The 22,856-nt window shown below is 36.6% G+C and overlaps 1 protein-coding gene across 8 annotated transcripts in view; it reads left to right on the plus strand.

Annotated features, from left to right (window-relative positions):
- Positions 1 to 22,856, plus strand: part of FRRS1 (ferric chelate reductase 1) — a 157,196-nt gene that overhangs the window by 92,126 nt on the left and 42,214 nt on the right. The window lies entirely within an intron of this gene.

The following is a 22,856-nucleotide window of genomic DNA, read 5'->3' on the forward strand; positions in this document are numbered from 1 at the left end:
ATTATAGTCACTGAAGATGAACCAAAATCCTTTCTGTTTTTCAATGTGTAAAGAGTTTTTTTGGGATTTTTAAATTTTTTTTTTTTAATTAGCCTTTACAGCTCATACTTGTACCCTTGACAATTTAACTGAACTTATCCAAATTGAGATCTCATAAGATTTTAATTTTGTGGTTAGAGCATAATTAAGATAAGCCATCAAACTGCCCTAAAACACAATCCTTTGTACCCCAGTACTTGGAGTTCAGAAAGACATATAATCCCTAAATGTTTCTCCACAAATCAGCCTGGATTGGATGCTTAAGTAGAGAAAAGGGTATGCTGTGGTAATATATAGTCATAAGAAATTGTTCTTTAAACATTTTGGTTTTAGACTGCAGCTGGCAGTTTATCTTCATCTGCAACCTTCCATTTCTTACTGGGTTTTTGATCAGTCAGGGACATTATGTAGTTCTGTGTCACATAACCCAAGGCATTTTCACACGCCTCTGCAGGGTAGACCAATTTGATTGCAACTTGTAAATTCACCATTTAGGCAAACTGTTATGTAACTGCAGGAAGATGTCTAATCTCCCTTTGCCCTAAGCTGTCACACATAGCTGGATTCTCAGTGACTGCAAAACAGTTATTGAAGGCAGTGGAAATTGTGCTGCTCTACCAGCTGAGAACCCAGGCCAAAATATATGTGGAAATCATAAAAACTCTGCTATGGTTTATGATATTTTCTGATACTTTGATGTTTTGTCCTTCTATATGCCTTTACAGCAGCTTCTGATTTGTACTGTCTGGGTGCAAACAAGATTGAGTTTTTCTATCATCTTGCATGTACAGATATGTGTTCAAAAGTAACTCTTGCTCTCTGCAGTAGGAAAACAAGGAATGGTATAAGAATCCCTTTGGTTTTTGGCAGATGAACCTAAAAAAAGTGGGCTGGACAGGGCTCTGGCTGCTGCTGAGACTCATCTGGTTTATCAAGATGCCAATGGTGGCACCTGGAGCACTGAAGGGTGAGTGTACTCCAGTGTCACACCCCAGCCAAACGTTGTTACCTCAGTGGCTGGGTTGCACTCAGAGACTGCAGTACTGCTGTTTTCACTGTCAGTTCAGTGGTCTGGGTGGGGCTGAATGCTTTTTCCCACCTCCACTACAGCTCTAGTGTAGATAACAGTAGAATGTGCTGCCCACAACCATTAGTGTCTTTGAGCATGGAGTTTGGGACAAGAAATACCTCAAAGGCCAGTGGGTGACCTGGCTACCTGAAACAGTTTATACAGAAGTGTTTTGAGTTTAAATGAGATGAAGGAACTGCAATACAGGTGTCAAATAATCTAAATATGGCTGAAGAGGTTAAAATTAGCATTTACTTGCACTGCTAGTATCTTATTTTGCTACTCTTAGAGGATATCATTCAATGAGAGTAGAATTGCAGCAGTTAAATGGATGGCAAGTGTTAACACCTTTAAGGCCAGTGATTCTGCTTGTCTCTTCCCATCTGTTAGAGCTTAAGTTTTTGTTTTGACTACTGAGCTGTAATCCAGTGCAGGTCTGTGCTATCATTTTGTTGATACTTCTAGAAGTAAAAGAAAGGAATTTATGTAATCTTTAAGTAAAGAAACTCTCATGCCATAAATGGTACTATATCCTGAGCTCCTATTTAAACACCACTGAATAATAAGCACAGTATGTTTATTTATATATATACATATATATATAATATACATATATATAATATATATATGTGTGTGTGTATAAAATTTATTATTCATTCTCATCATTCTAATTTAATCACAAGTACTAAATATCTCTCTGGAACAGATAGGCTATTTATTGCAATGTGAATATTTTGCAGGTGAATTTTAAGTTTTAGCGAAAGCAATTATTTTATTTAATTATTTGGATAAAGAAATTATTTAACTAAATAATAGCAATAATGTTTTATTTCCGTTACTATTAAATGAAATAATTAGTATGTTAATCGAAACACATCCTTTGTCACAAAAAGCAACGTAAGAAACGCTTTTTTTAGTGCAGTTTGGGGTTGCATTGTAGGAACGTCTCTGTGAAACCAATAGACCTGAGGCCTGTGCTCCCACCAGGGGGCAGGACGAGACAAAAATTAAGATATGTCAAAGGGAGAAACCCAACAGCCCTGCTCTTAAGCACCCCCAACCTCAATTTTTCCAAAGGTACAAGCTCTGCAGCTGTATGATTATCTAGGTGAAAGCAAGTATTCTGATTTTTGGTTTGCTTTCTTTATTTTTGAAGGGGAGTTATGTAAACCATGCTTGGCTTCTGTTTCAATGAATATATACATCACTGCATCTGAGGTACTGTATGTCCTCAGAAACAGAACTCCTATGATCTGTTTATAGAAGCACTTTTTAACTATGTAGAGCTATATAATAAATCTGTTTGTTTCACACCTTGTAAAAATGTCATTCTTTAAATTCCCTCTGCAGTGTTTTAGCTATCACTTTTCTTAAACAAAATTGGAAGATACTGCAATTCAGGACTCTAGCATTATATTATTCTTCGTAAAAAACAACATAGTAGGAGCCTGAGGCTTGTCATATGCCAAATTGCAGGAGAACTCTGACGTCTTAAGTGTTTCTTGTGTCTAGGAATAATGCAGAAGTAGCCTACTTTCTAAGATATTGCAGTGACCCACTTGTGCTCTGATGGGAGCAGATCACTGACTGAAGGCTGTTTAGCCCAGCCATAAGTCATGCTTAGCTATGAGGAACAAAACTCAATGCAAAAACTAGGTTTGTTCATGAAAGTAGAAGCGCTTGTAATGAATGCTGTTCATAATTAATTATAGCCCAATCCCAGGTGATTTGAGTACTCATCTCAGAGCAAGAAGATTGTGAGAGACTTTTTAGTAATTACATCACAAAATTTAATATCTGTAAAAGGTGAGAATCATCTGAGACTAGAAATATGTCATCTAGTTACCAGGCCATTCCAAACCACCAGCTGAGGTGTGAAGCCTGCAACAGGTACCTGTGGGTTACTAACAGTCATGATTTTACATGTATAATACCACAGGAACAAATTGTCATACACCAGCAACTGTGCGGAGAGGAATCGGGTTTTCATCCCTCATGGCTTTGGCAGTGAAAAAGCAACTTAAAATTAACAATACACTTAGCTTTGCTGAAGGAAAGGCTTAAAGATTGTGTTTTAGCAGTCACCAGCAAAGCAGTGCTCCCCTTGCTTAAGAGAAAAAAAATTCTCTTTGTGACTTGTAATTAAAGACTCCAGTAACTTGAGTATATCTGGAGTTTTTGTTTTTCATTTAAACTTTATGCTTCAATATTGCATTTGGCTTGAGAGATAAATTATTCAGGTAGGTCAGCTGTGTCAAACAGGCAGTTAGAATAAATGCAAACAGATGTGGAAGGTCTGAATGCTCAGGGGAGTAAATAACTGCATGGAGGCTGATATATGCTATTTCTTACCTATCAGTTCTAAATTGAAACTGTGAATCTCAGCACTGTGCTCTGCCCTGTCAAAACCTAAACAACTGCTTTGGGTGGTGGTGGGTTGTATTGATGAAAGTATTTACAGGAAGTGGCCCCTGTGCTGGAGTCAAGTAACACCTCTGTCACAATGACATGTTTGTGATCATCTGCCAGTTCTTTTCCAAAGCTGCCAGAGACTTTGAATATGTTTCTTCTATGTATCTTTGGGATGTCTTTTGCATTCCATAACTCAGAACTATAGGAAAAAAAGTAAAAGTCCAGAGTCTGACACACTTCATAATCTGTACTTTTAGGAGTACGCAGACTCACAAAGTCATGTAGGCTGAGTAGGATCCAGCATCCAGCCCAAACCACTTCTCAGAGCATGATCTATACTGAGTTCAAGGCAGGTTCCTCAGATTTTTGAGGCCTCCAAGTCTGGAGACTTCTTGGACAGTCCATTCTACTGCTTCCTTTCCTGCCACTGTCAAAAACTATTTTCCTAATCAAGTCAGAACCTTCCATTTTAGTTCATGGTAAGAAAATGCACAGAGGTTAAGCAGTGTACATAATGTTAAATACTTTGGTAGCACCTTAAGTAGTTAAAGTGAGAATTCTAACAGAGTTGGGATAAGAGAACAATCTGAAAAAATAGCCCCCTTCAGAATATTTTAGATTGAGAGCAAGAAATAACTTTTCTAATCTGAATACTCTTTTTCTTCTAACTACTGGGCCTAAAAGCTGTCAAGCATGAGTTTAAAAGGAATCTGGATTTCAGTAGCTGTTGGAAGATGTAAATACAAGTATTTCTTATGATGAATTAGCTTTTATCTGATATTTTTCTAAACTTCATTGGATCAAAACATTTTAATAGATTATTTGCTTCTCAAATAAAATTTTATTATTTTTAATATAGAGAGAAGCTTTAAAGGATGATTACAGCTAAGGGCTTATGTAATACTAGGCAACATTTCCTCAAAGAAATCTTTGCTTTAGAGCAGTGACTTGAGGATGCCTAAATGGTTATTTTTAATCCTAGTGCTCATATTCCTATGAACTGTATGAATTCTTCCTGTGAGAACAAACATATGGGAAATAATATAAGAGATTATATGTAATCTGATGTGTTTTAATGAAGAGAAACCCCATAGTCAGCACTCGAAACATATGAGGATAAACCAGATCCTACAGGAGGAATGTGGAGGGGAAATGCAGTTCCAAAATACTTGTATCACAGCTAAGAATAACTATTTAAATTTGTTGCATTCAATGACCATTATTTTTGTACCAAAAAGAAAACCAAAGAGGAGGGATTACTCTTTCTCCTTAGGTGCTTGTGTCTGAGTTTTGATTTGATTCTTTGACTCACTTCCTTCATCCCCTAAGCTACAGGCAGTTTGCACAAGCTCAGTCAAAGGAAAGAAGTTCTGTTTCTTCCCACATCTGTAGACTGATCTTGGAGTCAGGAGGCTCCTATAATTTGGGACTAGTCATCTGCAGTGGACAAAGAGAACAATATAGGCTGTACAGTTTGCAGGGTGGGCCTAAAGCCTTGGTATTCTGGTGGCCAGGAGGCAAAAGGGGAAGTACTGCACACCAACATACATGGACCCTCATGAACTGCAGGATCATGAGGGAGTGGAATTTGGTACATTTCCACATTATCCTTACTAAATTCTCATGATGAGCATTACTTTTCATGGATTGAAGAGAAGATTTGCATGGCCTGAACAGCAGATGTGGCAAAACTGCAAAACTGCAGTGCATTCCACTGTGTTCAGTTTGTGGTCTTTTGTGTTTGTGGTCTGATGTGGCTGTATCAGGGCCCATCAGCTGTGGTTTCATATATATCTACTTCTCAGCCTCATCAAGATGTGAATTACAACACTCTTCATTAAATATCTAATGATATTATCATATACCTCTTCATGCCTTATGACTTAGGGAGAATGCTTCCCATTGTGAAAAAAGTGCAATGTGGATGTACTGTTTCCTTGGGACAAAGAAGAATACAGGATATAAAAATAATCTATAGATACATATATATTGTGGAGTAAGAATCTTCTTTATTTTTTTCCTCCTTTATCTTTCATTTCATTTATTACTTTAGTGTTGTGTGTAACATATCTTATAGAATAAATGTATTTAATGTTGATTTCACTGAGAAAATGTAGAGGATAAAATTAAAGACAAAAATCCAACAGAAAGGCTATAGATATCTTCTTGGCTTGCAGATATCTTCTTCAGTGCTGTTTCCATGGAAATTATTTATAGTGCCTGGAGGGAGTGAAGTGCAGGTCACAGATCCGCAGAGCTACAGTAGGCTTTCAGCCCAGTTAGGCAGAAGCTGACAACAACAAATGGGCATATCTTTGAATGGAGCTCTTCTGCTTTCAGAGGAAAATGTAATCTCTTATAAAAATGTGTCTTTGAAAGAAAAATATTAATCTCTGTGGCAGTTTGGGGTGAAATTGGAACCAAGAGCTGTCAGTTTTCATAATGGAAACAGCTTCAAACTCTCTTCTTCGATCTCCCCTCCCCCCCTGCTGCTTGAAATCATTAAGGGCTTCATCACATTTATTAGAGCAGAATTCTAAGTACCATTTCAGATAATCACTGTGTATTCCAGTTTGGCTAATTGTTTTACTTCTTGAATATCTACCTGGAACATGTTCAAACAGAGCACAATAGAGAAATCTGGCGAGTGTTAAGGATATTGCTAGTCATCAAGAAGCATATTCTGCATTTTTATTTACATAAAAATACATCTTATATAAAATATTAAACACATATGAAACGTTTTTATATATTATATTTATGTATATTGCATGCATATGTATTTTTTCTTCTCAAAGACTTAAAAAATATGTTATATAACAATTTATGTGACGACTTTTAATAGAAATGAATGCTTTGTACAAAAATTTTTTGTAAAGAAGGGTGTACAGATATGTGGACTGCAGTTTGAATTAGGAGTATCACTCTTGTTTTGTCACAGATTATTTGGCAGTATTCTCTTTAAGAATTTTGAAACCAAAAGGAATTTGTTCTTCTCTTAATTTACTTTTTTTTTTTTTTCTTTTTCTCCATCTCTTTCTAACTTATTAGAGAACAAGGAACACTCCCTGTACTCTTAAAGATTATGGTATGCCTAGGCCTACTGTCTGTGAAGCAGACACTGTGTAAATAGCTACAGTATAAGAGTGTGTGACCAGGCACTGTTTTTTTCATTTTGCTGGAGAAATGCAGGATATTCAATATAGTAGTCAGTCACTTCAGAATTAGTTCATCTATATTCCAGGAAAAGAATAAATTCAGGAGGAAGGTAGTGAAATGGAATGTCCTGATAATTATTTTTTTTTTAGGATGGTAAATATTTGCACTAAGAATGTTACTATTTCTCATTTGACTTTCCTCTCATTCACCTTTGAATTTGAAAATACAAATGATTGAATATTAGTGATCACAGTGAAGTGTTTAAGTAACAACCCTACAGATATGAATCAAATTCAAATTGGTTAAGATGCAATCCTTGATTTTAGGTCTTGCTTCAAGCTGTTTTTCAGCTTTATTTTCATATCTGAAAGGTTCTATCTACTGTAATGTGATACTCTTTACTGTAACTTCTTCGCCAAATGAACAGGGAAGGTCAGGAGATAATGAAGGTATTGAAGCAGGCCATGTCTGCTGGTTATATCAAGCAAGTAACTTCTGTGATAACCTAAATGCAGTGAGAAGACTCATTATTGCAGATGAACCACAGAATGGGTACGAATGGAAGGGATCACATTGGGTCATCTAGTCCAACTTCCCTGCTCAAATGATCCTAGAGCACATGGCACAGGATTGTGTCAGATGATTCTGGAATATCCAGTCAGGGAGACTCCACACCCTCTCTGGTCAATCTGTTCCAGTGCATGATCAGCTGCACAAGAAAGAAGTTCTTCCTCATATTCAGGTGGAGCTTCCTGTGCCTCAGTTCATGCCCATTGCCCCTGTCCTGTTGCTCAGCACCACCAAGCAGAGCCTGGTGCATCCTCTGACACCTCCCTGCAGATACAGACATTGATGAGGTCCCCTCAGTCATCTCTTTCTGGCTAATAGCCCCAGCTCCCTCAGCTTTTCCTGGTGAAATGCTCCAGTCCCTTTTTTGTCTTTGTCAACCTCTGCCAGACCCACTCCAGGAGTTCCCTGTCTGTCTTGTACTGAGGAGCCCAGAACTGGTTGCAACTCTCCAGATGTGCCTCAATGGGGCTGAGTAGAGGGGCTGGATCACCTCCCTCAAACTGGAGCAGTGTTCCTCCTGACTGACACAGCATAATATGAGCTCATGTCATTTGTCTCTCCTCAGCTTCTCAGAAGGAAAGGAAAGTATTGAATTGTATCAAAAGTATTGAAAGTATTCTGTTTCTGCAACAATGTAGTGACAAAGTCTCTCTAATCCCCTCCCCACTTCACAATTTTTTAACTTCCTTTTTATTTGGTAGATACTCTTAAAATTAGAACAGTGTTTCTAACAGGTCAGTTGGGTAGGCCACTTGACCACTCAGGTATAAATATCTTAGGGATGTCTGCTGACTGGAGGTTAAATATTAACCACAACCTAGAAATTCAACACTCACCTCATTAAACCATTTGAAACCATCTGTCATAAAAAGTTGCAATATGTGACACCACTTTTTTCCCCCCTTTGGCATCTGCCAATTGTTTGTAATCTCAGGAAAATGTGTTGTTAAATTCAGTAATTTTGCAGCCGTGCTTTTGTCATTTTAGATATCTTGGCTAATATTTATTAAAATTGCTTTCATTAAAGTAGCTCACTTTGAAATCTCTTCTATATGGCAGTAAACAATTCTTCCCTGGTGTTGTATTTCTTGTTGGGACGGACTGTTCTGAACAGCAGTAGGCACAAAGCTGTTGTCCCTAGGAGATGCTCTGGGGGGGAAAAAAAAGAGCAAAACAAACACAGCCCATATGGTCCCTTCCTGTGCAAAATGTGTTCAGATTCCCACAGTGGCATGGAGTGGGTATGGAAGGAAATACCTTAAATATGCAGGAACATGCCCATGCATGGTGTGGTCCATTCCTATAGGCATGGATGGGATGCAGAGAGCAGTAGGAGTTGTGAACCTTTCCTAACAGGCAGGGTGAAAGGAAAATTGAATACTGAGCAGAGTAAATCTGTATGTGCTTCTAGGATATCATGTTGTTACAGACTGAATGCCAGCCTCTGTCTTTCTTACTGTGGTAAGAAATTCAGCAGCTGACAATTTCATCTGTTGATACCTATGGTGGTGTTATGAAAATGGAGAATACTTAGCTCTCAAAGACTGACATTGATGGGAATAACTGCTGTGAGCAAAAGCACTGATACACCATCATTGCTGCCTGAATGGAGCACACCGTGGCATCACAATACTCCTTGACATGCAGTAGTCTGCTTAGATCCCTGCTGATCCTTCTGCATAGTTATTAAAATAATCTTTATTCTTGATCAAAATGAGCAAGATGGACTCCTTTACTTTTTGAGACATGTTTGTTTATTTCTTTTTCTCATTGTGCTTTGAATCTCCTTTTAAGAGAAGGCTTAAGACAATGACAGCCTTCTGAAAAATAAATTTTTAAAAGAGCATTAATTACAGTATTAGTTTTTTTGCAGGTCTTTTATATAGCCTTTTCCAGCACTGTAAAAAAACCACTTATTTCTTTTGTAAATGGAAATAGAGAAATTCTTTCTGTCTATATTTTGCCCTCAAATTCCCATGCATATAATTGCAGTAGTAATTTCCTAATAGTTTATTTTTTTGATCTACAAAAATCCTGAATATATGCAGTCAGAACCCAGAGTCCTCTATATGACAGAGCTCCAAAAATTTCATTTCAGAGGAATGAAGCAATATTTTATTAAATACTTTATATTTAACCCTAAGATACTTCTATTCTGAAGGGATCCCTATTCTTTCAATTGTATAGCAACTGTATTTGTGTAGAAGTGTAATAATACTATAGTAGAGCTGAGTGGTTTCAACTCCATTGTCAGGGTAAGGTTTTGCCATAGTACATCTTATTTATCTTACACTTTGCTAAGGAGTATTTTTTAATTGCTAACTGATTAACCACCAGGTGTCTTAGTTTAGTATCCATTGTTTGCACTTCCTTGGGGCTGATGGAACTTGCCTGCTGGAGATCAGTACACTGCTTAGCTGCACAGTTAGTGAGAAGGGAAAGTCTTCTCTGATGAAAAATTTGCAATGAATTAGTTTTGTGTTTTGTTTTTTCTCTGAGGTGCTAATTGAAGCCTAGCAGTAAAAAAACCAGATTAACAGTGATTAGTGCAAACTCTCACAGACACCTATACCCACTTCAGAAAATTTTACTAATTTAACAACTTTGTTGGCTTTTGTTTTCTATTGCATCAGATTAATATCTAGTCTATTTCAACAAACTGAAATATAATACTGTACAAAAAATGTAGGGTAAACAGGTTTTTTTTCAGCCCATGACTAGCCATGTGCTTATCAGCCAAACAAAATGCTGCCCATTAATGTGAATAATGCTTCTAGACTTAATTTTGAACACTACTGTCTGTATTTTTTTAAAATTTAGACAGGCAGGCAGAGTGAGTCTTCCAAAATACATTTAACAGAGATTACTTCATAAATTAATTTAACACAGTTGTCCCAAATTTTTTAAGGACAGTAAGATGTACGTCCCTGATGAAATATTCAGGAGAAATTTGTTGATCTGAGAAGTTCTCTACTAGTCATTACTGTGTGGTAGCTCTACTGAGACATAAAATACCTGATATATGAGATTTTCTTGTAGCACTTCAGCTTCACCACTTTTTCTCTAGAGCTTATTTAATAGCAGCTTGTGTTGAACCATTATGAAAAAATATCTACTCCTGTGTTTGCATAGCCAATTCATATGAGCATAAATGAGAAGAAATGATAATTTTTCTACTGGTTACTGCTCTTGTGAGGAGTACTTGTTTCTATAGTAATTATTTTATTTTCTTTGTCTCTATAGGATTTTAACCTATCAGTTCAGCACCTTGTACACATGAACAAGATGATAGTGTGTACTCTGAATAATTCTAGGCAAATAAATATTCAGATATGTTTGCAGAAGGATGTGTTTGAGAGGAAGAGCACCTAGTGTAATCCAAAGTGACCACAGGTAATGCAGTTACATGGATGTGTCAGTTGTCTGTTGTCCAATTGGCACACAAAACTTAAATTTTCTATTACAGTTCCAGGATAATTATGCAGCTCCCTGACATGAGCAGGCTTGGTCAGTCCCAAAACAGAGCATATTTGCTGTTGAAATCAAATGCAGTCAGTTGCTCTTGGATTCTCTTAATTAAGGCTGTCACTGAAGGCGTGGGAGAGAAACTGTAGATAAATTGTGTAACTGCCTTCAGCTCAGGTCTGTAATAGTAATTATACATGGAAGTACATGAAACAGAATGATTAATTTTTCTGGTTATGACTCAAGCCTCACTCTGGACTTGTCCTAAGGACTGTTTTACGTGAGCTATCTGCAAATGGTTGTCTGGTTTATGGTAAAGCGTTATTTGGGACGGGATGGCAAAAGTGACCAGATGTGATGCTAAATGGAATCATTCCTTTGGGTAAAGTACAAGCTGGTCTGTCTTAGTTGTACTGGTCTAGTAACCTAGCTAAGATCAGGAGGATTTTTTGCCTTTTGAATTACAATAGAATATTTAAATTGGAGGGAACCTATAATTATGATCTTATCTAAATGCCTGGACAGCTGAGGGCTGACCAAGGGTCAAACCCAGTTATTAAGGGCGTTGTCCAAATTTTGAGATGCTGCCAGGCTTGGAGTAGCAACCACCTCTCCAGGAAACCTGAGACAGTGCAAGACCACCCTCTCAGTAAACAAGTGCTCCAGTCTAAACCTTCCCTGGCACAGCTTTCAACAATTCCCATGTGTTCTATCATTTAATACCAGGGAGAAGGGATCAGCACCTTCCTCTGCACTTCCCCTCCTCCTGAAGCTGTATAGGGCAATGAGCTCACCCCTCAGCCTCCCTTTCTCCAAATTAGACAAGCCCAAAGTCATTTACTGCTCTCAAAGGATGTTCCTGCCCTTTCCCCAGCTTTGTTGCCCTGCTCTGGATGCATTTGAGTAGCTTCACATCCTTCTGAAATGGTGGAGCCCAGAGCTGCCTACAGCACAGTGAGGTTGTACCAAAGCTAAATACAGTAGGAGAATTGTCTCTCTTAACAGATTGAATTGTGTATAGAGAAGAAAACTTTGGTCACATCTTTACAACTGCAAAGGAGGCACCTTGCCATTATAGCATCTTATTGCAATGATTAAATTACAGGCATACCTGGTCAAACCTCAAAGCACAGTTAGACGTCAACTCAGACCTCATGGCTCAAGGCTTTGTTCAGTCTTGAAAACTTCCATGGAGGGAGATGGCACAGATTCCTTGGGGTACCTGTTTCATTACCTGATGGTTTCACAGAGGGAAAGTCCCTCCTTAAAACCAGCCTGAATCTCTCTTGTTTCAGTTTATCCCCACCACCTCACACTTTCCTGCTATGCACCAATGTAAAGGTCCTGGCTCTGCCTCTACGGGAATCTGCTTGCAGGCCCTGGCAGGTTGCCAGTGAATTGGAAGATGTTTGAAGCACCATTTGTTTATTTCACCTGTGTCCCTCCCAAATGTTATGTAATAGTATGTGAAACAGCATTTGCATCAAACAAGATGCATTGAAGCATCCCTGAGTATTTTTTATTTTTAAATCTCAAGCTTTCATAAATTCAGGTTTTATAGGAGGAATAAGCAGGTAGTATTTTTTCTTTCTTACAAACTCTTGAGTGTATGTGAAAGAAATTAAAAACAAATAGGGAAAAAAACCCCAAAACACAATAAACAAAACCCAACAAAATCAAACCAAATCAAAAGTTAATAGGTAAGTTTTTATTTTTCTTGCATTTTTAATTCCATTCACACTGGCATTCAGTCTGGATGTGAAGTGTGCATGAGAGGATGTTGGTGAAATGCCTCTCATAACAGAGGTATTAATGTGTTCACAACCAATGAAGACTTAATGCTTCCCTTTCACATTTGGTGTACCTGAATATAAGGGTGACTTTAAAATTAGGATCTCAAGTATAGCAAGGTAATGACTGTTTTGCAGTTATTTACATATTAACTCTCTAGATCGGTTTGTTCCTCCTCCTTATTTGACCTGTAGTCAGATAAGGAATAACACTAATTCCAGGGCTGAAAGTTTTTTATCTTTGATTATAAAGAGTGGTACTAAAAGCAGAGTGAGACAAATTATTTTATGTCACACACCAGTGGTTGACTTTCTACATCTGTTATTAATGAATTGTAACTGTTTATATCATCACTGAGTGTGGTATCATGAGTTTAGTTAGTAAATTCAGTATCTGTTGGATGAGTTTGATATATAGCAATACATTAACTGAACAAAGTTATAGAACTGTGGAAATGTAAAATAGTGACATATATAAGCCTTACTCCAAAATATTTTAATGTGGATTTGAGTCTTAGACCTCAAGCTTACCCTGCAACAGAACCTGGCTTATTTGTTGACAACCTTCCCCACCAAAAAAAAGAAGGAAGTGATACATGCACTGTGACTGTGTTTACTTGAGAATACTGAAGTGTGTGCAACAAGTACAGTAATCTTGGAACATTTGTGAGTTCAATGGAAAAACTAAAGATTCATCATATAAAAAAGAACAAATTGTTTTCACACAAGGGCACAGCAGGAGCCTCATTGTCCCCTCATGAATTCAAATGCTCACGCACGTTACTGCCTAGAACATGCAGAGAACAGGCCTATCTCTGATTATTCGATTTGTACACAGAAGTTCAATCATTGCATACACACACCAAAAGACAGCAATGCAGACAGAGAAGGTGTGTATCAAACAGCTCCCACCCTCTTAATCATTTCAGTGGAAGTAAAAATATGGGGGTAGAAGATGTTCTCAGTTCTTAGCATCTGAGCATCTGAGCTTAGACCTGGATGCTGATTGTTTAGATGTCCTTGAATAGAGTTTTTCCTTCCAGTCTTCAGCTGGCTGCAATTATATTTCTATCATCTTTATTTTTAATATGTGCTGATTTTTTATTTTTTAAAAATCTTACTAAATATGAAAGCAGAGGCAAGGAAAAACATCTGCTGTAGAAAATATTCTGAATTGCAGTTTAGAGAGCTTATGAATACAGTAGGCTTAATGCTTGCACAAAACTGTGTGGGTGGCACACTGTCAAGTGCAGACAGTGGTGGGAGATTCCAGTATGGAAATCTTTTTTTAATGGTAGTGAAAAGATCAAAGAAAAATTATTTGGAGGAAAAAGGCTTGATTTGGAGGGAGAAAATAGCATGTTGGACACAAATTAAATTACCGTATGGATTTGGACAGATATGACATGATTAAAAATCCATGTAGTTAATCCACCAAGTCTTTAATAAAGCTCATTACCATCATGTGAGAGAATTCCTGCTGAGAACTTTGGGTTGATTAAATATTAACCTATGGATAGCAGGGAACTGGCCTTTTATTTCTAAAATCTGAATTTCTCATGCCAATCAATGAACCAGGAAGGATTTGAAAATTCAGCCATGCTTTTTCTTCACTACCGAATCCATGTGTTTTCTGATGCTTTTGTCATTGTTTTCAGCTCTTTCATTAGTGCTTTTACCTGGCTTCAATGTTGCTATGTCTACCATCTGGGTCTCTAGCTAGAGCTTAGGAAATAATAACAGAAAGTGAGAAACAGTTGATTGGGTTGAACAAAATAAATGTTGGGCTCTGACAGAATGTAAAAGATTGTACTTGTTACCAGAACATTCTTCTGATTTCCAATATAAATGCCAGCTAATATGTGTGTTCTGTAGACCTGCCTGCCAAATTTGTTGGATTTGGAAAAAAAATTTCTTGCCAGTTGCTGTATACTTAGCCTGCCTGTCATTATCTCTCTCAGCATTTTTTCCCCAGTGATTGTGCATTTTACAGAAGTACAAAAGACAAGCAATTTAAAGGGCTTTTTGTGTATAAGATACTCAACAAGCAACTTGCTGGAAATGAAGTGATTTTGTGGGACAATTTTCTCCCCTACATATAACATTTATGCCACAAAAGTCATGATTGTCAAGATAAACTTCTTATTTACTGATGCATTAATTAGAGTGAATAAAAGCATGACTTTGTATATGGTTTAAAGCAAGCCAAGCCATTTTTAATAGACACAATTTCTGTACAGCAGGGCAGGAAATTGTTTTTTCTATCCCTATAAATACTCGCAATTTAAATACCTTCTTTCTCATAATGAAATTTGGACAGTTTAAAATATTAATGAACTTATATTGTGGAAAAATGCAGTTAGGAAACTTGAAACATCTAATTGAAATGACTTTGAAATATTGAATTTATTTCTTATCCTCATTTTATATGCTAAGTTTGTATGTACAGATATAAAAATAAATTCTAACCAGATACAGTATTTTCTGTGTTTTGAAAAAGTAGCTTAAACTATTTGGATATCCACAGATGTTTTTCCACTTCTCTTAACCAAGAAATACTTTTTCACAAAATGTTTTTGCTCTGAAAATATCATCTTTTAAATTAAAAATATTTAGTCAAAGACTTCTCATCTACCTGCATGACAGACTTCAGTGTTATATCCATTTCTGAACCAACCAATATTAGATTTGTTTACTGATGTTTATTTTTAAAAAAAGGGGACAATATTTACCATATTTTGAATTATTTCAGAGTACTGAGCAGACCCACTATTTTACTGATCTTTGCAGTAGTTTAGTCACCAAAATATGATAATTAAAACTTCTGTCAGAGGTTTCACACTGGCACAGTACTTAATTATCTAGGATAGGTTATGCCTATGCTGAAGGTGGCCTTATGCTGAATACAAAAAATAATTGACATCTGCAAGTAATATAGGAGTGAGAAGGTAATATTCTCTGTAGCAGAGAATGCTACATGCCTTGATTTCGCTCATTGAGAAAATGTTCTCTGAAATAGCTAACAAGACACTTAAATTGTGATGACAGATGTGTCTCTAGGTCAACAACATCCATGACCGGTGCACCTTGTTAGTCACACCAGCAAACAGGGGCTGAGCAACAAGGGGATGTCACCTAATGTAGTTGCTAGGCTGTTGGATCTTCAGACTCCTGGCATTGTTCATGGGGAGAGGGATGACCTTCCAGATGTCATGTTTGAGGCAGGGCTCAGGGGCTGAGAATTGCCCACTGTAAAAACCTGCATTTTTCTGTCAGCTGTAAAAAGTGTAGGGTCATCTGGTAGAGATAGGACCAAAGGTGAGGGAATAAATATTCCTTCATGGATTAGCATCCTGCAGCAGGAGACCCTGGCAGGCTGAGAGCCGTGGGACCCTTGTCAGGAGAGCAGGGCCATGTGGCAGTCCCATGCACAGGAGATACAACCTGACTGTACTAAGCAGGCAACTTACACAGTACAGGAGCAGTTTCTCTGGACTTTCACTGTAGCTATTTTCTAGATGAACTACTGCTGTATCTCTTATCTGAGACACAGGCTGGGTCCTGGAGAGCTTTGACATGTACCATGAGACAACCCTTTTTTTCATGATACTGCCTGCAGTGTTCTAGATAACTGCTGGAATTGCTAGTTTAGTTTTTAGATCCTTCCAAGGGGAAACAAAAGAACCAGAAATAGAGATGTATTCTTTGTGCATATTGCATGCTAGATACTGTGGCCTGCAACACACCTACTTAGGGAAGGCCACCCACAAATCAGCTCTAAAGTCTCTGCTAGTTTAATTCATGAAGTCCATCAGCTGTCATAATTTTTTCATCACTTGTTTTCCAAATTATGGTACTTCTAAGATAAGTGAAGCTTCAGACTCTTGCTTAAGCATTCACTTGAACAATTAAACATTTTATAGGGGATTGGTTGTGTGAAGTAGGACAAGAAGGTGTCAAACATACCAAATGTGTTCTACTTCAGAATTTCTTTTATGTTTCTGAGGTACAGTGCTCCGTTTATGTAGCAATGCTGAGTTCTGGCAGTCTCCTCCAGACTAATTTCTCCCAGCTCCCTTGGGCTCTATGCCATGCTAAGGCCATGTTGCTTGTGACAAGGAGATGATTTTTTCAAGAAGAGTTTTATTGTCTTTTTGGAATAACAGAAGTTATTGTAGATCAGCAATTTGTCAGGCTCCATTGGTTAGATTTTCAATGAGGTCTCTTCAAAATACACTAAACTAGTATAAAGCCTTAAAGGATCCCAGACAGACTGTTGTCAAATTTTCTGCCAAAGAATGGCATTTAATGAAAGTTTTGCTGTTTCACACCATAACATGGTTAATGTTTTGTAGGTGTGATAAATCCTGATCTCTGAACGGATTAAATTTTTGTCATGGACACCATGGATCAGAATTTGTTCCTCCTGGCTTAGAATTAAAACATTAAGGAGAAGATTTCATGTAAATCCTCACTTAAGGGTGTTAAAGATTAAAGTGAGTTTTTATTAGCATAAATCTCAGTCCCAGTTCCCTGGACTGAGCATACTCAGAACAGCTGTGCATAGGTACCTTCTTTAAGAAACAGCACAGAGAGATTTTCTTAATTCAATAGAACTTGTTGGGACAGCCGACTGTGAAAAGCAAATCTGCCATGACTTCAGGCTATATGGTTCCTTGAGCAGGGAATTAGAATCATTGTGCATTTGCTAAGTGCTAGGAAGGTGCTGTAATAATGAAATCTTGTAAAATAATTCTAATCTTTCTTTGTTTGATCTTTCCCAACTCAGATAATCCTTTTTTGTTGTTCTTTAGTTGAAGTTCTTTATTTTTGAAGTTAATGCAAATTCAGGTATCTAAAAAATAACTAAGTATTATTCAATGCTTTCATAAAATTCAATAGAAAGTGTAAGCAACCAGTGCTCTAGAAAATGAAATTATGCTTCATGAGAATTAGTAGCTAAAATGTAATACCTTTAGTTGCACCATGAATCCAAACTAGATAATTAAATAGAGGCTGGACACCAGGTGTCTATGTAGCATTTGTGCTCTACAATTTTGGCCTCACAGCCAAAAACCTGGAGAATGTTCTCAGCTGGGAAGCTAGACTCAGCTAAGTTAAATATCTGGAAGTGGGCTTCTATATTAAGATATCAGAGCTTTGGTACAAAGTTGTATCAGTATTAAAACTACATTAATGATACTGAAATGTTAAAGGATGATATCTTTCTACACACAGTGAGGTGTAGTATAGTCATGGCCATCTTATGGCAAGGTAGTACACTGAAATAGGAGTGTCATTACTACAATCCCATTTATGGCTAGTTTAAATGTGCATTTATTCCTGACTTGAGACACCAAGGGTAGTACACACAGACACACACAGACACAGACACAGACAGACAGACACACAAACACACACACACACACACACAGACATTTTCTAGTATTTGCAGAAACCCCAAATTTTATTTTAATTTTAGACTAAAATATAGTAATCTTTCCTTTATTCCAATCAAAATCAGCATCTCCATATTAGTTTATGCATCCTAGTGTGTATTAGATGTGTCTGTTAAAGAAAAATAAGACTTCAGGACTTTAACTGGTCAAATAATTTTCCTAATGCTGTGGATTTTCTTCTTTCTGATGTATCTAAATTGACCTGTCCACTTTTCACATATATTATTTATAATATTCTTTACAAATGTTTCTGTAAGGCTGTGTTGAAAGATAGCAGTGGTAAGTGAAATCATTGATAGATTGGTGGCTTTTTTAGGACAGTATTTTTTTCCTAGGGAATTGAGATTCCTTTTCCTTGGCCTTTAAGTGCCCAAGTACTCTCCTCTTCAGTCTTGCTCCTAAAATTTGGCTTATATTATTCTTTGTGTTAACGCTCTCGCTTCTTCTAAAAGAAATGTTATTTTTTTAATGTTACTGAAGTCATGATCAGAATATTTATTCCCCTCACAGAGAGAATTTTTGAGTTTATCCATCCATTGTCATAAAGACAAATATCCCAAACACAATTATATTTTAGGATCAGATACTTTGTCTGTGACAACTTAGACTGAAGACAGCACACTTCTTTAAAAGTTTTTCTTACTTTATTAAGGTGATCCTGTGCCCTTTGGGGGGCCTTTGTTAGTTCTTTTATGGGCAAAGAATCAGATCAAAACCACTGTAGCTTAATATTAATGTTGAACAGCTTGGCTGTTAATTACATGTACCTTTTCACAGTGACTTTGATGGAAATAATCAAGGTTCTTTAGACAGGCCAACATAATATAGTATTTAGCTCTGATCACTCCTATGGTTATGAAGAAGAAAAAACACATTTTAGGCTCATAAAAGCAAATGGAAAATGTCTGCTTTCTTGAAGTTCTGGCTTTTCAAATGAAATTGAAAAAAGTTGTATACTGTAAAGAATTCTGTTTCAATTGGTTCTTAACATTAAGGGTTTCTTGAAATTATGGTTCATTCTCTGAAAGACATATTAAGAACACCAAATGATTTTTAAAAATAATAATTTTAGGCTCCATCATTATAGATGGGTGGATGGATGACTATCTGTCATTGCATATGACAGGCACCTACTCTTACCGAGCTGTCAGCCCTGTGCTTTTAGTGTTATTGTTTGCAGGAAAGACTGCAAATAATACTTCTTACTGTAGAAGGCTGAAGAGAAGGTATTAAAAATCTCTTTCAGCAAATCTGAGGTTTCATATGACAGTTTAAATAACTGCATGCATAAAGTACTGGACACAATTTTGAATGTAAATTTTTGGAGAGGAATATTGAAGTATTGAAAATCTTGATGTTCCCACAGACATTGCATCTGGATTTCTAATGTAATTTTTGGGGTCATTTGTAAAAATTTTGTACAAAATCTGTGTCAGTTACTGTTGATGGCTTCTGTGTGACAGTGAAAGGACCTGTACAAAGTGTAGGAAAAAGGATAATCACTTCACTTGTTGTTTAGAGGCTGTGTATTATAATTATTATTACTTCCCCATTTTGGCAATACAGAGAACATAGGTGATATACAAAATTATATTTGAATTTATTTTTTTCTTAATGTAAATCACCTTACAGCTGAATGTTGGTTATCAGCACCTACATCCTGGGCACTACAGTTTCTTGTTAACTGAGTAAATTCTAAATTTTAGGTGAGATACTGTTGTACCTATGAGTAACTCGCATGCTCTGACAAAGGACAGTGAACAACAGACTACAGCAGTTCAAAATACTCAAGTCATACCTGCACTTCCATTTTTCAAGGGAAAAGTATGGATGGAGACATATCTAAATGATGTTCAGTACTCTTCTGGTCCTGATTTTCCAGACATGCTGCTTTAACTGAAGCTACTTGGAGTTTTACTACTGATGGAAGAAAATTGTATCTATTAATAATTTTCTGGTTATGCCTGACTACCTCTGTATATAATTTCACAGTATCCTGTTTATACCTGTGTGTGGGCCCTAGTCTGTCCCTTATGGTTGAGATCCATTGAAATACATTATGGAATCTATGTAAGCTTCTGGAAGTGCTTAAAAAGCTTTACAAATTACATTTCGTATATAAATTAGCCATCTGATATGCCAAATAAATAACTAACCTTACTGCCTGTTTTATTTAGAACTGAACAGAATATGTGCTATTCTAACTGCAAAAGAAAAATACAAGAAATTACCCCAAGTAAACAATGAAAAAGTTTTCAGTGAACCTGCCCATCTCCTCCCCATCCCCCAATATATTAAACTTGTTGTCTTGGGGATTTTTTGTAATGCATAATGTAGGTGAGCAGCATGAGTTAAATTTGATTAATTTTTTGCCAAAGAAAGAATATGAATAATGAATAGTTATGAATAGTTTTGTCTGAAGCTTTTAGTGAATTGAGTGTGACATTAACTGTTGGAAAGCAAGAAAAAATCTAGTGTGTTGAAGAGAAAGAGACAGAAATCTTCATTCTCACATTATGGTGCGGGGATATTCTGCTAGGAAGTGGGAACCATAAATGATAGCTGGTTCTTTCTATTGAATGGCAACCCATCTGAAAACTATATTCTAGAAATTAAAGTTCTGACTCTTGGAATCGACATTACCAGCATAAGCAAGGGGTTAGAATGAACCTGGTGGCCATGAAGATGGAATAGATGGACAGAGAAGTAAAAAAGTCCAGGAGAGAAACTTTTTCAGCAGTTGTATAAGATTGATGCCTTGCTTTGGTTTTTCTACTATGTAGAGGACAAAGCAGGTGTGTTTTCAATCAATCCGTTGTGAAAACACATAAAATATAAACATAAAATATTTTTATCACTATCTAATTACAGTTAGAAACCATTTTAATCATAACCAAGGTCAGTTAAAAGATGACAAATGTTGAGTTTTGTAGTTATAACAGCTGAAATTAGTCCCATAACAGATGTGATTTTAAGGTACAAACCTATGATGAAGATACAAAGTGTCTCATTAAATTCTTGCCATGTGTAATCAATTCTGAAACATCTTCAAAAAATTAAAAGGAAGAAAGAGGACATAAATAACATTGATGCAGGACATGTTAACCCACATGAAATCAGTATTCTGCACTGACAGTAGCTAATAGTGATTATGTCAACTAGAGCAAGGTAGAAGGTTACTAAAAGATTACTTCTGTAAGAACTTCAAATCTCCATATCTTTGTATGTTCTCCTTGTAATCCTTTTTTTGTTTTGTTTTGTTTTATTTGTTTCATTTTCTTTAATACAAAGATGCCTACAGGGTTGCTGTAAATGCATTTGGAAATTACTGCTTTTAGTTGTCTTCATACTGGATCTGAGCAGGAGACTGGAAGATTTTGTGTCCATTTTCTTCCCTACCTTCTATTCAGCTTTAAAGATCTGTGGGTAACCCGCAACCCCCATTTCCTTTTTCTGCCCCCTTCCCTTATTTCTAAGTTTATTTAATTAGGGATGTGTTAAAGCTGAATCCGAAGGTCATCCTACATTGTGAGTGGGATGAGGCCTGCGGTGGGCATATGCCACATCCTCCTAATGGTGAATTCAGATGCATTCCCCTTCAGTTGCAGTCTGTGTTTTTATCTGTTACTAAGTGTAATTTTGTTGACACATTGTCATGAACAATGAAATTATTTGTTGGTGTATTTTAGATGGATATTTGGAATAGCGACATGCTCTATAAATTTGTGATTAGGATAGTTTCTCTTGGACATTTTCAGGCACATTAATGTTTTCCTAATGGAACTGATTGGATTCCTGTCAAATCTATCTAATTTGGGAAAATTCCCCGAATAGATAAATACTAGACAAGATTTAGAAATATTTACTTTGTTTTTGCAGAAAAATTTGCTCTATTTCTTCAATTTCTGTTTTATATGTTAGCAGTCATAGAAATGGACAGATTATATTTGCTTTTAATCTACTTTATGTTTTGATCACTCTTTGTCTTTTAAACAAAATTTTCTTGTAAATCCTTAATTTTTCAGGCACTTGGATGCTTTTATTATTGTGTTACTGCTTCAAATGAGACGTAAAACTCAGACTTTTAGTATTTTGTGTTTCCCAACTTGCCTTTCAGAGACTTTCTTGCAGGAGAATCTGTAAACAAGGTCTCATCTGGAAAAAAAAAGGGGAGTTATCATTAATATTTTTGATGTAATCCTAAAGGAGTCTGCATTTTTAACCATTAGGAACCATGCCGAAGTATGTCTGCTTTGCTAATTTTTATTTCTAGTTTCTCTCTTTTGGGTGCTTTGCGATTGCACTTTGAAGTGAAAGTTATTGCAAGAGTAACAAGATTCATCAGGTTTATCACAAAATGTCTGTATGAATTTGCTAATCTGTAACTGACATGGATGAAAAGAACAAAAAGAGCAATATGGCTTTATGCCATACTTGTCTATGGAGAGGTGTGATGAGGTATTTAAGGACAGCTGTTTCATGTACATCAGCTTAATGTATTCATAGTGGCAGCTGCACTTTTCTTAGAAAATAATAGCAAGAATGGAAGAGCAGCAGAGCTGTATGTTTCGAAGAAGAAAGGTTTTATCCATGACCAAAGTGTAGATGATAATTAATTGCATAAAAAATGTCAGAAAATTGTAGAGTAGATGTTTTTGCAAGGGTTCAAATCAAATACTTGTTAAAGATGGCTCTGGTTTAGGAAATCACAGTCCTTTAACATGGCTGCATTAAACCCAGTTTGCAACAGGCCTTGTGTATTACCACAAAGGTGTTGTTTGATAACCTTCTGAACCGTTCAGCAGTTGAGATTTTTCTTACATCATTGTATTGATATTTCTGCTTCATCTTCCATATCGTGAGATATTTTTCTCCATCAAGCCATTCTAGCAT

This window comes from Cyanistes caeruleus, chromosome 9 (genome assembly GCF_971803275.1).
Source record: "Cyanistes caeruleus chromosome 9, bCyaCae1.hap1.1, whole genome shotgun sequence".
In the NCBI taxonomy this organism is placed as follows: domain Eukaryota; kingdom Metazoa; phylum Chordata; class Aves; order Passeriformes; family Paridae; genus Cyanistes; species Cyanistes caeruleus.